A 13,588-nucleotide genomic window follows, 5' to 3' on the forward strand; every position below is an offset into this window, starting at 1 on the left:
GACTCAGGCTCTGACCCACACCCCTAGGAGGATCCCAGGCCCAGCTCCTGACCCAAGTCAGACTGATTTGTGCGTGGATGGAAGGGGAGCCCAGGCTCAAACCTGAGTCAGAGCTGGGTTTCGTGTGCAGTGTACACATGCCCTATGTGAGCACAAAGACTAGGTCCTATAAAGATAGGAGGTTTAATCCAGCCCCGAGTAACTCCTCTGGGCACAGGGCCATCGAAGATGATGGAAGATTCATCTACAGGGGAGATGTGGCAGTGCACGATTCTAACAAACCATCAGTGCAGCCCCAAATGTGGACAATGCAGGCTATGGAGAGACTGCTGCCAGGACACTTGATTCAGCACATCTCTGGGTGACCCAACAGGATGGTGAGTCACAGCACTGGTACGGGTGTCTGTGGAGCCCGAAAGGCAATTTAAACCTGGTCTTTCCCAGGCAGAACTCCTGTGGAGGGTGGCAGTGAAAGAACTGCCTTCATTCCCCTGCAGGTGAATCTCCTTGGACCACAGCTGCTTCTACTGATACAGGAGAGTGCAATCTGCACATCACTCCACCAGCAGGGGTGAATCAAACCCTTCCCAATGATGTGTGTGTGAGCTATCACATCTTAAAATAGCTGGATGGATAAAAACCTGGCATTAAAAAGCTGCAGATGCTTCGTGGTCAACTCTGGAAAGCACTTCATTTATCAGCTCTTCATTATATACTATTTAAAGCTGGTATAGTCTCTGTATTTCTCTTCCTTTTTTTTATTTTACCACTGGAGATATTTGTGTGCAACAGATTTCTGATCTTAACAGTTTACTTGGTCCCACTGCCTATTCCCCACATGAATTCAGAATCCTGTTTGTCACATCATAATTGGTTGCTATGGAAATGATCATGATGCCACAAACAGAGGATGACAACTTCCAGTGGGGAAGGAGCAGCCAGGATAGACAAACTCTTAAAAACAAGGATCCAGTTGACATGAAAATGAGAGTAATAAAAAATATATGTAAGACTGTAGACAGGAGAATTATTTCTATAGAAAGCTGTATACAGTTTTCTTGTGGAATCATTAGCCCTTTAATAGGAAAAAATGCAAAGGCTTTCAGTTGTCTGCTCTCTCTTTCTCTCTCTCTGGATCCCCACCTTCATAATGGCAGCCCTGTGGTGAAGCTGTTGGTCCATGCTGAAGCAATAGAAGATGGACTGTTGACCCGGGAAGATAGGACAGGACACAGGGGAAATGAATACCAGGACTGTCACAGTACATGCACACATGCTGAAGGGAGAGTGGAAATTCCCATCAGACAAGAGTGAGGTTGATGGATGGCACTCCCACTGCCTATCAGTCGCTTTCACCTCTATCTGTCTCTGCTAACTTATTTTTTCCTCATTTTTGTCTGCAAGTCTCCTTCAGCTATTACTTTGGTGGTTAAAACCATTCCCCTTCCTTCACAGTGCTCTCATTCATTCTGGAAGATGGGCCTTTGACATGGAGCTAGACACAGGAATCCATTCAAAAGAGAGTCTTGTTTAGTCTCCCACCTCCACCTGGAGGCTTCACCCTGAACTGTTCTTCTTCCATTATTATGGAGGTTCAAAAATCTATTTGGGAGGTTTTCATTAAGCACTCTTCCCTCCATTTCAGGGGCTTGGGTGGGGTCCCTCTTAAATCAGTAAACTGCCACACGGAGGCAGGGACTCGTAATTATTTTATACACTATTATCTACATAACACAAACCCTTCAATGTCATTCAGTGTAATCAGTTTTGCTACGCCACAAGGGAGCTCAGACTGGGAATGTTGGAAGGACTGGCAGCAGAGGTCAAATGCGAAACAACTCAAGTGGTGGTATTTTATCAAAGCTGTGTCTACAATCCCATGTGCTGCGCACAATTGTAGAGCAGCGGGCTGTTTGTGCTAAAGTTAAATTGTTATCTCTCTACTGAGGTGAATCAGGGCATTTCACACAATTCACTCTTGGAATTACAGTTTCCATCCTCCAGTTTGCAGACTCAGGATAACAGTGCTTTAGTGGGTCTGATGATTTTCTAAAAATTAGACATTTTTAAAATGAAAGCTTAAATTCTGCAGAAAATAATGTGGGTCTTTAGAAAAATATCGGAACAATGTGCCACTAAGCAACAGCTCTATTTGCGCCCCCCGGCCAATGTGGTTATGCAATAGGGAGTAGAATTTTAGGGGATTAGGATATTACAATAGAGCATCAGACAGTTCAATATAGTTATTTTCTAGAGAACTAGAAGGAGCTTTAGACACTGTGAAAGGGTACGTACCTGGTTACAAACAGAGGTGTGCCTATGCAAATAAGAATAAATAATGGGAGTGACTCTGCTAAGACTTGTGTTAAGCCTCTGAACATGCCCAGCACAAAAGAAATGTTTCTAAAGCCTAAATAGACTCAGACTGAGACAAATGCCTCTTTTCTTAACAATCTAATTCCTGAATGCTATTAAACATTACAGTGGGCAAACCTCTAAAGAGCCTGACATTTAGTTTGAATTGGTACCCAGAAATCTGTATGCTTATCCAATCTATTTGCACCTTATGGACTCTGCAAAGATGGGCTGAAAATGTAGTGAGTGCAAGCTTCCTCAGGTGGAGGATTTCTGGTATTCTCTGTTTATGATTGCATTGCTGATATTCTGAGAGCCACTTTTCGTACAGTATTTGGCATGTCTGCTATCAGACCTACCAGGACTCCCCTCGTGTATCCCCCATTAAGACCACTCATGAAAAAGCAATCAGTCATAAAAGGTACTCCTGCCTGACTCAGCTCACTTTGGGCCTGATTTTTGCCACCCTTACTCACATGTGGTAATATCTTATCTTCAAGCTGAGTAGTAGTATATTGAGTGGCACATTGATTTCAGTGGGACTACTTGTAGAGTAAACTGCTATTCAACAAGAATAGGAGTGGCAGAAATGGAGAAATGATCTGAAGTAAATAGGATGTGACAAATGCAAAGTACTCCACTTAGGAAGGAACAATCAATTGCACACATACAAAATGGGAAATGACTGCCTAGGAAGGAGTACTGCGGAAAGGGATCTGCGGGTTATAGCGTATTGCAAGCTAAATATCAGTCAACAATGTAACACTGTTGGCAAAAAACCCAAATATCATTCTGGGATGTATTAGGAAGAGTGTTGTAAGCAATATATAAGTAGTAATTCTTCTGCTTTATTCTGCACTAATAAGGCTTCAGATAGACTCCTGTGTCCAGTTCTGGCTGCTACATTTCAGGAAAAAATGTGGACAAATTGGAGAAAATCCAGAGGAGAGCAACAAAAATGATTAAAGGTCTAGGAAATGTGACCTATGAGGAAAGATTGAAAAAATTGAGTTTGTTTAGTCTGGAGAAGAGAAGACTGAATGGGGGCATGATAACAATTTTCATGTACACAAAAGGTTGTTACAAGGAGGAGAGAGAAAAATTATTCTCATTAACTTCTGAGGATAGGACAGGAAGCAATGGGCTTAAATTGAAGCAAGAGAATTAGAGGTTGGACATTAGGAAAAACTTCCTAATTGTAGGATAGTTAAGCACTGGAATAAATTATCTAGGGAGGTTGTGGAAGCTCTGTCATTGGAGGTTTTTAAGAGCAGGTTAGATAAACACCTGTCAGGGATGGTCTAGATAATACTTAGTCCTGCCACGAGTGCAGGGGACTGCACTGATGACCACTCGAGGTCCCTTCCTGTCCTACACTGCTATGATTCTATGAATCTGGCCATTAGGCACAGGGACTGAAAGAAGCAACACCAACTGTAGGTGGACTGGCTTACAGGTGCTGCCTTGCTACATTTGGCACTGCAGAAGCTGCTCCAAGCATCTAATTGATGTGCAATTCAAAGTCCTGAAGAACTGATTCATCCTCTTCCTTCTTTTCATGCTTCTCTTTCTTTTCATGTGGGAAGAATTTTGTCATTCAACAGCTGCTGCTGCTAGGTTAAGAAAGGAGCCAGTTGAACTGAAGGGAGCAGAGACTAAGGCAGAGTAAGGCCCAGTGGGTTTGGATTTTGTTATGCTGAAAGTACAGTTTCCAATTCTTAACCTGTAGAAACAGCCACTCTGGGGAGTGATAAATGGCTGTGTGCGTTTATGTGTATGCAAGTTTATGTCAAAAGAGGGAGGCAGGATGAGGCTTTTGTGTTTTTCAAAAAGGAGACCTCTCGTAAACACTAAGTACAGTGTCTCTCTATTCACCAGGCAGGGGTATCCCCAGAATAGTTTCCTTTAATACATTGCTTGAGGGAAAGGAGCCTCCTGGATGTGGCCCCTCTCTTGCTCAGGCAGCACAGAGCTGGCAGCAAATTGAAAGTGTTGGATCTTTATACCATGGTTGGCAGAAGGCTGATAGATTCTGTGGTGTTATTTCTGGGAAAGAGTTCATGGGTTTCTGTGAAACAACAAAGACTCTTTGCTGAGCACTTTGTGGATCTTCCAATGTAAATTCTCACAGTTGGCATAACTTTACTACGCACTTTTCAGCTAGAGTGACCAGATCCTGATTTTATAGGGACAGTCTCAATTTTTGGGTCTTTTTCTTATATAGGCTCCTATTATCTCCCACCCCTGTCCTGATTTTTCACATTTGCTGTCTGGTCACCCTATTTTCAACTGATGACCTGGTATATCGAGGCTCTCACAATTTGTCTCAGCTCTACCAAAGATGTCCACGCTCAGTAGTGCACTGTGTATGCAACAGGCGAGCATGTCAGCTCACAACTGCAGTGGTGACTGGCCCAAATGGGACCTCCACAGTTGGAATTTCAGATGGGTGTTCAGAAAAAGGAGTTTATTTATGTGATCATTCAAAATCTGCAGAAGAAACTTCCCACAGCTAAACTCTTAAACTGCAAGGATAAGGCTTGCTGCAGTCAGAATCCATGCAGATGAACATCTCACAAGTGTTCCTGTCTTTTGTTCCGGAGTGGCTCAGCCCAAAGACCAGTTCCCTGTAACTATCCTTTCTTCTGTAATGGAGGAGGGACCACTGTCACTGGGGTCTTTCACAGTACCATGTAGTTTTGCCAATGCACCTCAGAATTGACCTTCAGTACCCCCCATTGTTAGAGCCATCTCTCCCTTAGCCATAATATCATCTAGTGCCCATGAGAATGTATGTCTGCTGGCTGTAACATTCATACTGATCAACAGTCACTGAGCCACATTCAGCAAGGGTTGCATAGAGAAGTATAAGCTACATCACCCCTCACCAGCAATGCCCTGTTCACCAGATGAAGGATCTGCTCCTGCAGAGAGCAGGCAGCATTAATACCACTACCCTCTGCAGGAGTTCTGCTGGAGGGAGGAGGAGGTATGGACAACCTACTTGCTGGAGCTCTATAACTGCTCTGCAAGTGGGAGCTGCCTCAGTGAGCCACTGAATCAGTTGAGGATCTGACCACAATGGCCACAGATCTTGTTTGTCCAATGCGGCCAATCTTTTTGACAGTTCTGGCCCTATATGCTTTCCACTGTCCCCCAGTGGATGACTTCCGCCAGAGTTTGCACTGGCACTGCCCACAAATGAATATGGCCCAGTCTTGTAGTTGAAAAGAACATGATTTCAAACATAAAAAAAATAATCTATTCACATATTACAGGAAAAGATTAACATGGCTTGTGAGCCTCCCCTTCTGTATAATCTTTCACTGAATGCTCACGGGCATCCTGGCAAATGAACGCAGACTCTTCTGCTTCATCGTTCCAATGCCTACATATGGCTTGACAATTGTCTGGGTGTCGGAGGTGAGGGAAGGTACTTTGATACTAATTCAGTGCTCATCAGAAATTAACTGTTTTATGTTTCAGTGAAATATCTTGTTCACCTGAATTTGATGGGTTAGGTTTTATGGCTCGCCACTGATTGCATCCTACCAGAAGATGTATAGGTTCTTGTCCAATTCAGACAACAGAGTTCAAGAACTCAGAGAGTTCTATATCAAGAGAGGATTCTCAGGGTGCTTGGCAAGAATGCTTACACTGAGGACAATACCAAATTGATAAAATTTTTATTGCCATTAACATAAAAATAAGGAATGCAATGAAATGTATAACTGAAAAACAGTAAAAGAATTCCAAACTCCTGGTGGTAACATTTCTATTATAAGTACCTTAACCTAACATACTCTCACCCTTCCTTGAGAGCCCGGTAATAGGAGGTGAAGGACCAGCCTCACCCCTGGCATGCCCGATTACAAGATGGTGCTGGCTTCCCCAATGATTAGGAATGCTGAGTAGTTATATTTATACTGCACAAGCTGAGCTGATAGCTACATAGACTAGATAGATATATAAAAAGATCCAAGAAGTAGAACTTAGTTTAAGAGCTTTAAGAGCTTAAGACCCCAAGAAGTCTAAGAAGAGGTTAAGAAGAAGAAAACTTAAGAAGCTTCAAGAAAAAGGTTTAAGAAAAGAGCTAATTAACGCAGAGTTCTCTTACAAGGTGTTTTATAGGATCCTGACCTATGTAATTTAGGCCCAACCTACTATAGCCAAATCTTGTTTCCGTACCCTAAGAAATGTATGGGTACCTTCTCCAATAGGTTAGTGGATTATGACATTTACTTTCTTAATATATTCATAAGGATTATCTCACTCCAAAACTGCCAGCCTAGGCTGTCTTGCTGATCTCAAGTTGTGGTGTACTCTGCAGTAACCAACCGGTTGTAGATGCCGGATACACCTGTGATGTGAAGTGGTTAGTTCCTCCCTTTGGTTCCCCAAAGTTCAGGGACCATTCCTATCTGTGCCAAAGGTTGCCAGCTTTTATGCTGACATATTTATAATTAATTCTACTTTTTGCTATAGAGCAGATCTTACAGGCCGGTAGGCTTCTTGCATTTCAGCATTTCAGCAAAACTTATTATTAGGAAACACTTGCCTCAACACATCCTAAATCCCAAGGAATTAATACTAATAAAATATAAGAATAAAATGGCTTAATTTCAGAAAAAAGAAACATATTAATTGATACCGCTAGCTGGATTAGTAGGATGTAATAGGTAGCAAAATAATCCTATGGTTTAAACTGTGATATTTTAATTCTGATTGTAGAACCAGGTTGAAAATAGGTTTACACACTGACACCACTGGGTTCTTACAGAGTTGGTGTCATGATTAGGGCCCTACTAAATTCACAGTCCATTTTAGTCAATTTCATGGTCATAGCATTTTTTTTAATGGTAAATTTCATGATTTCAGCTATTTAAATCTGAAATTTCACAGTGTTGTAATTGTAGGGGTCCTGACCCAAAAAGGAGTTGGGGAGGGGAGGGGGTTGCAAGTTTATTGTAGGGAGATTGCAGTACTGTTACCCTTACTTCTGTGCTTCTGCTGGTGGCGACGCTGCCTTCAGAGCTGAGTAGTTGGAGAGCGGAGGCTGCTGGCCGGAACCCCCAGCTGTGAAGGCAGAGCCTTTGCCAGCAGCACCACAGAAGTAAGGGTAGCATGGTATGGTATGCCACTCAGCTCTTAAATCAGCACAGAAGTAATGGTGGTAATACCACAACACCCAAATATAACCTCGTGACCTCCCTGCAACTCCCTTTTGGATCAGGACCCCCAATTTGACAAATGCCAGTCTCCCTCCCATTAAATCTATATCGTATAGGGTAAAAGCACACAAAAGACCAGATTTTACTGAGGGAAACCAGATTTCATGGTCCATGATGCATTTTTCATGGCCATGAATTTGGTAGGGACCTAGCCAAGATGCTGTCACTTTAGCAGGAGGTTCAGTGCGGCCTGTTTTTAAAATCCATAACATTGAATACAGCCTGAAGTTTGCATGCAGAGATCGGTACATCTCCCCAGGTGACTTTTCAAGGTCCAGCACTGAGCAAGGGGGGATCTTTGCTTCCCAGGCGGACCTATACCGAAGAAAGAAAGAGCTAGAGAGTTCCCAGGCCACAGAGCAGAATATTTCTCAGCCAAAAATTATAGGTTTGATGTAGGAATCACTGGGTGAAATTCCATGGTCTCTATTATGCAGATTAGATGATCATAGATGCCTTAAAAATCTATGAGTCTTTGACAAAAGAGCTCTTTCCTTCACACAGTGGGCTTGATATTATTCCAACCCTCACAATCTCCCCTGGAATCAGAATTGCAAAGCAATATCTTTGGGACTCCCCCTGTTTCCCCTTCCTCTGTCTGACTCAGCTGTCTTTTCTGAACTCCACATCAATACCATGGTTAATTTACAGGGCAATAAAAGTTAATTAATGCCGTAGTTACAAAGCCATTACAATGTAATTATTGTTTAATTGCATTATAACTTATGTAATTTCCGACAAAGTGCTTATTGCTTATGTAATAAAACAGAAGATATTTACAAAGTGATTAATTGTCACATCGCCAAGCAGTCGGCAGTGCTTAGTGGCAGAGATGGGGGATGCCTATCTCTTCCCAGAGAGGAGCCACAAACATTACCTGTATCCTCTGTATCGTTCCATCAAAGGCTCAGTGCTTCCAGCTCCACTCAGAGAGGTTGGCATAGATGCTGGGCTGCTCCCATCACCAGAACAGTGTTTGAACCTGTGCCTGAATTAACCTTGTTTGGGTGATCTCTAGGTTTTTACATTGCCTACAAATAAGTCAGGGGTGCAAAGCCTCAAATGAACGTGTTTAGTTGGTTTTTAAATGATGCTTGTGAAGGTGAAGGGCTGAGAACATTGTCTAGAGCCTGGGATGGGGCAGATAAAGGGACAGATTCACTTTCATTGCAACTTTGTGCAACCATGGGGGCAGCTCCGACTGCTCTCCTCTGAAATTCTTGCCAGGGCTCCTGGAGCCCCTCTGTGACGTTCCCCTTTGGTGTTATCTGGACCAATGAGTCTGCTAGGTCACTTCAATCCTTGACTCTGGGAGCCAGCCTTACCCTGCTCTGCTGTGAGAACCTCCACTCCTGGGCTGTTCACGCACAGCCTCTGGCATGTAAGCTGTTCCTTGGATTGTGCAATTGAATGACACTAGCCAACATCTCCAGTCCCAGATACAACCCTAGGAACCTTAGTCTTGCAGTGTCCAGTTATGCCAGCTGGATGCTATAAGCTTATGTGAGTTCGTCAATTCAACAAAGAAATTGCTATGTACTAGGCTTAAGGGGGGTCTCTGACATGCTTTAAACCAAACACACTGCTTCAGGTAGAATAAACAAACAGATTTATTAACTACAAAGATAGATTTTAAGTGATAAAAGTCAGAGTATAACAAGTCAGATTTAGTCAATTGAAATAAAAGCAAAACGCATTTTAAGCTGATCTTAACACTTCCAGTGCCCTTACAAACTGAGATGCTTCTCACCATAGATTGACTGACTGGTTGCCCTTTAGCCAGGCTCTCCCCTTTGATCAGCACTTCAGTCACTTGGTGGTGGTGATGTCTGTAGATGTAGGTGGAAGAGAGAGGAAGAGCATGGCAAACATCTTTCCCTTTTATCATGTCCTTTCTTCCCTCTTGGCTTTGCCCCCTACCCCCCTTCAGAGTCAGGTGAGCATTACCTCATTGCAGTCCCAAACTGACTAAATAAAGGGGTGGGGGTGACTCACTCGAGCGTCCTACAGATCCTTTGTTGTTGCCAAGGCCAGTATCCTTTGTTCCTGTGAGGCTGGGCTGGGTTTGTCCCATACTTGCCCTGATAAGGTGTGAACTGCCCCTCTGCTTCTGGAGAGTGTTTGCCTGGGCTTGCTTTAAGCGATGAAGACATATTTTCAGCCTCATAACTATATACATGAAATTACAACCTATAACATTACTATGGCATTACTATAACAAAGATTACTATAACATTATCATAACAACAATGCTCAGTACATCATGAGCCTGCCGAAGACACCCAACATGACAAACTTTGCATTAAATATCACACAATCATTTTACAAGGATGAACATGGGGGTGTAGGGTGTTCCCACAAGGTACAGAACATCATACCCTCTAACAGGAGTTTCTTGGAAAAGGCATTGCATCTGCACTTCTCCCAGTTATCCGTCCCCATCCTGCCCAAGCCAGTCCTGCCCACTTTTGGAACTGTGCCTGCACTGATGGAGCAGGATCATGTGAAGCTGGTGTCACACTGCCCCTGCTTTTACCAGACTTTCTGCCATCGGGGCCCTAGGAATGGTTTCATGGGCAGAATTCAATGTGAATCTGAGTCAAGGGCTGAGAGCTTCCAACAAAGCTCTGCCACTGCACCTCGGTCCCGACTTGCAATACCGCCTGCTAGTCCAGTGCCGGGAACCCATGCTGCTCTGCTAATGCAGCTCAATTCTGACCTGCCTCACTTCCTTCTGCACTTCACAACTCTGCCAGTGCAGCTCAGTAACCAGTGGCAGCACTTGCTGCTGCTCTGCTCTTCAGACTATACAACTCTGCCTCTGCACCCCAGTGCCAGTCTAAAGTGCCCTTTTCGGTTTTAGTCCTGGGTTTCCAGAGGTGAAATTGTGGCCATACACAAAACTTTCATTGACTTCAGAGCGGGCAGAATTTCACTCTGAATGTGTGTCTATGTGAACGCTGTAGAGAACCTCCTTCCATTAATCCTAGCTGTAGCTAGTGCCATCAGCCCCTCGCCTTCATGAGCATCCAATATGCTTCACCCTTAAAAAGGCCACAGCCAGTTGCTTATGCTAAGGTGCCAGGCCTTCACTCAGCACTCCCCATTGTGACAATGTTGTGAAAGTAGAATGAATTATATTGTGAAAATAGAAAGGATTAAAGAAATGCTGTCTGTACCTTTAAGCAAATTGTTGGAATGCTGCAATCCAGGTGTCAGGAATACAGACATTAACATAGAACAATTGCACCGTTTAAGGGCAATTAGTGAAGTATTAGCCTTAGATCAGTAAGAGTTAGTAAGGAAGTAGGATATGCATGCTGTGCCCCAGGTGAATTTTACTGTTTTGCTTTCTTTGTCCCTTTGTCTAATTCCCGCTCTTTTATCTGTATAAATAACACTGTTTGGGTCTTGCATGGCCACTCACATTATCTGGGTGTTATTAGCGGAGCGCTGTGCTAATAAAACAGAGTGGACTGACAAATTGTGAGTCCTGATTCTAACTTCGACAATTTGGAGGTTCCACCGAGATGGCAACCGTCTTCACTGGGGCCGTGTGATTCCTGACCGTTTTGTGGGACGACCATGGCAGCCGGCACCTGGGCATTTGGCCCGAGCGGTCCTCCTCCTGAACGGAAAGGTGCATGACCACAGTGAAGTCTACGCCATTGAACCTGTTGGTTCCCACTCTCTTCTGGTAGGGATCCCGGGGTCTGACATCAGGAATCTGGTCAGGTAATTATTTCTGTATTTTGTCCGGACTGAGGACTGTCCTGTCTCTGTGTCTATCCGTCCTCTCTATGGAGTGTTTGAGTCTGGGTGCCGTCTCCATCCAGGGTTCAGCCAACCAAGGGGTTCCTGTCCCCGCAGTCTGAGTGAGTGAAATCTGCACAATCGCAGCCGCACCGCACCTTGGGTAAAACCCTTGGTGTGAAAGCAAGGGCGATTGAGGCAGTAGCCTGTGGGCTCCTTTTGTGGGTTGCACTGGGCATCGCTCTGATGAACCCGAATTTCCTTCTTGTGTGATTGGTGTGTGAAGTCCTCCTGTATGGGTAACCAGGCGTCTAAGTTGGGGCAGTTCCCTAAAGGAACGCTGGCTCATTTTATGTATTTTAGGAAGGGTCCAGACTCCTGTATATTTCTGGAAAAATGGTCTAGGCTAACTTCAGGAGATCCCAAAACTCAGTGGCCACTGTTAGGATCTTAGGACAAGGACAGAGTAGATATCTTAAAAGACAAACTCAGCCAATCTAAAACTAAATTGGCAAAAGGAGAGGTCGATTGTTTCATGCAACGGTGGGAAGAGGCAAATTGTAGATGGACAGAATCTAAACTCGCCTCTCTCAAAGATTCAAATGATAAGTTAAAAGCTTTATTGGAAACCTCCTCTCCCACCACTAGACCGAGTGCTCCCCTTTACCCAGTTCTCCAAGCAGACCCCCCTTCATACTCCTGTCTCGGGGTGGGAAAAGACGAAGAAAACCCCTTGCTAGATTCCGGGGACGAGGATGAAGAAGACTCATTAATTGGCCTGAGAGCCTTGCGTCGAATCAATAGACGGCCACCCACGCCCCCAGTTCAGGAACAACTGTTACCAGATCTCCCAGCTCAGGAACAATTCCCAGACATCTCCAGTTCAGACCCGTCCGGATCATCTGGTACTGCCGAGGCCCATTCCTCTGGACTCGCTCTGCCTTGTAAAAGCTCGCGCTTGGGCCTTAAAAATATCCAGGCTCCCCTCCAAATCCTGCATACTGGGGGCTAGGACAGGGGTCTCACTTGGAGCTATAAACCCTGGACTCGCACTGAACTCCTTTCAATTGTAAAAGGCTTTCCAAAGCCCCGAGAAAATCCTACCAAATTTCCAGAGGAATTTTTGTTAGTGTGTGATACCTATGAACCCTCTGAGGCAGACCTCCTGCAGCTGTGCAAGCTACTAAGTCCTAATGCTGAATACTGAAAAAAGTGTAAGGAATGAGCTAAAAATCTATTTGAAGCCATCCCTCGGGTATGGACTCCTAAAACCAACTGGACGGCCATAAATGGCTGTAAGCAACGACAGAGAGAAAACCCGGGCGACTATCGCACGCGGCTAACTGATATTTTTCTGCAACATTCTGGTATACAGCAACCAGATAGAAATGGACAGGGCGCCCTGGCTAGTGCATTTGTTAATGGCCTCCTGCCTGCTATTGGCAATATGCTAAAACGAATAAGTGTTGGGTGGGAGACCGAAACCATGGACAAATTGCAAACAGTGGCAGAGCACTGCCGAGGTACTTTAAAAGGAAAGGAAGAACAATCAGCTCAACAGTTAATGGCCTTGCAAATATAGCATTATTCAGGACAGGGCAAACAGTACCGGGGACAGGGAAAATACCAGGGAAGGGGACGTGGCTGTGGGAGGGGACAGGGAACTGGATTTTCGGATTATGGGGATGTTTGTAATTACTGTAAACAGCAGGGACACTGGAAGAATGAATGTCCGAGCCGGCCTGGTAACTCTGTGAATAACCAGTTAGACCCCCTGCCAGCGCAGCCAATCAGTCCCCAGTCTTACTTTGCCCCACAGCAATGATGGGACACCGGGGAACCGCAGGAAATTTTAGCTCCTTTACTACCTCTCACTCCCACGGGTGAGTGTGTGTTAACTATCAATGATCTTTCTCTCCCTTTCCTTGTTGATACGGGAGCTTCACTCTCTGCAGTTCGTACTACCGACCTGCCTGCGGTTCCCTGCTCCGGAAAAACCATGTCCGCTGTGGGCATTACGGGAGTCCCAACCCCTTATCCCCTTTCAAAACCTCTACCGGTCCAGGTTGGTCCCCTTTCTGCGGATCATGCCTTCCTTCTCTCTGATTCCACTCTGGTAAACCTTTTGGGTCGGGATCTGTTATGTAAGCTTGGCTGCACCATATACTGTTCCCCAGATGGAGTCTATTTACAAATTCCCCAGTCCTCCCTGAGTGATTCTGTCGCCTCCCTGCTGTCTGAAACGTCCC

Source organism: Gopherus flavomarginatus, chromosome 6 (genome assembly GCF_025201925.1).
Source record: "Gopherus flavomarginatus isolate rGopFla2 chromosome 6, rGopFla2.mat.asm, whole genome shotgun sequence".
NCBI classification, from domain to species: domain Eukaryota; kingdom Metazoa; phylum Chordata; order Testudines; family Testudinidae; genus Gopherus; species Gopherus flavomarginatus.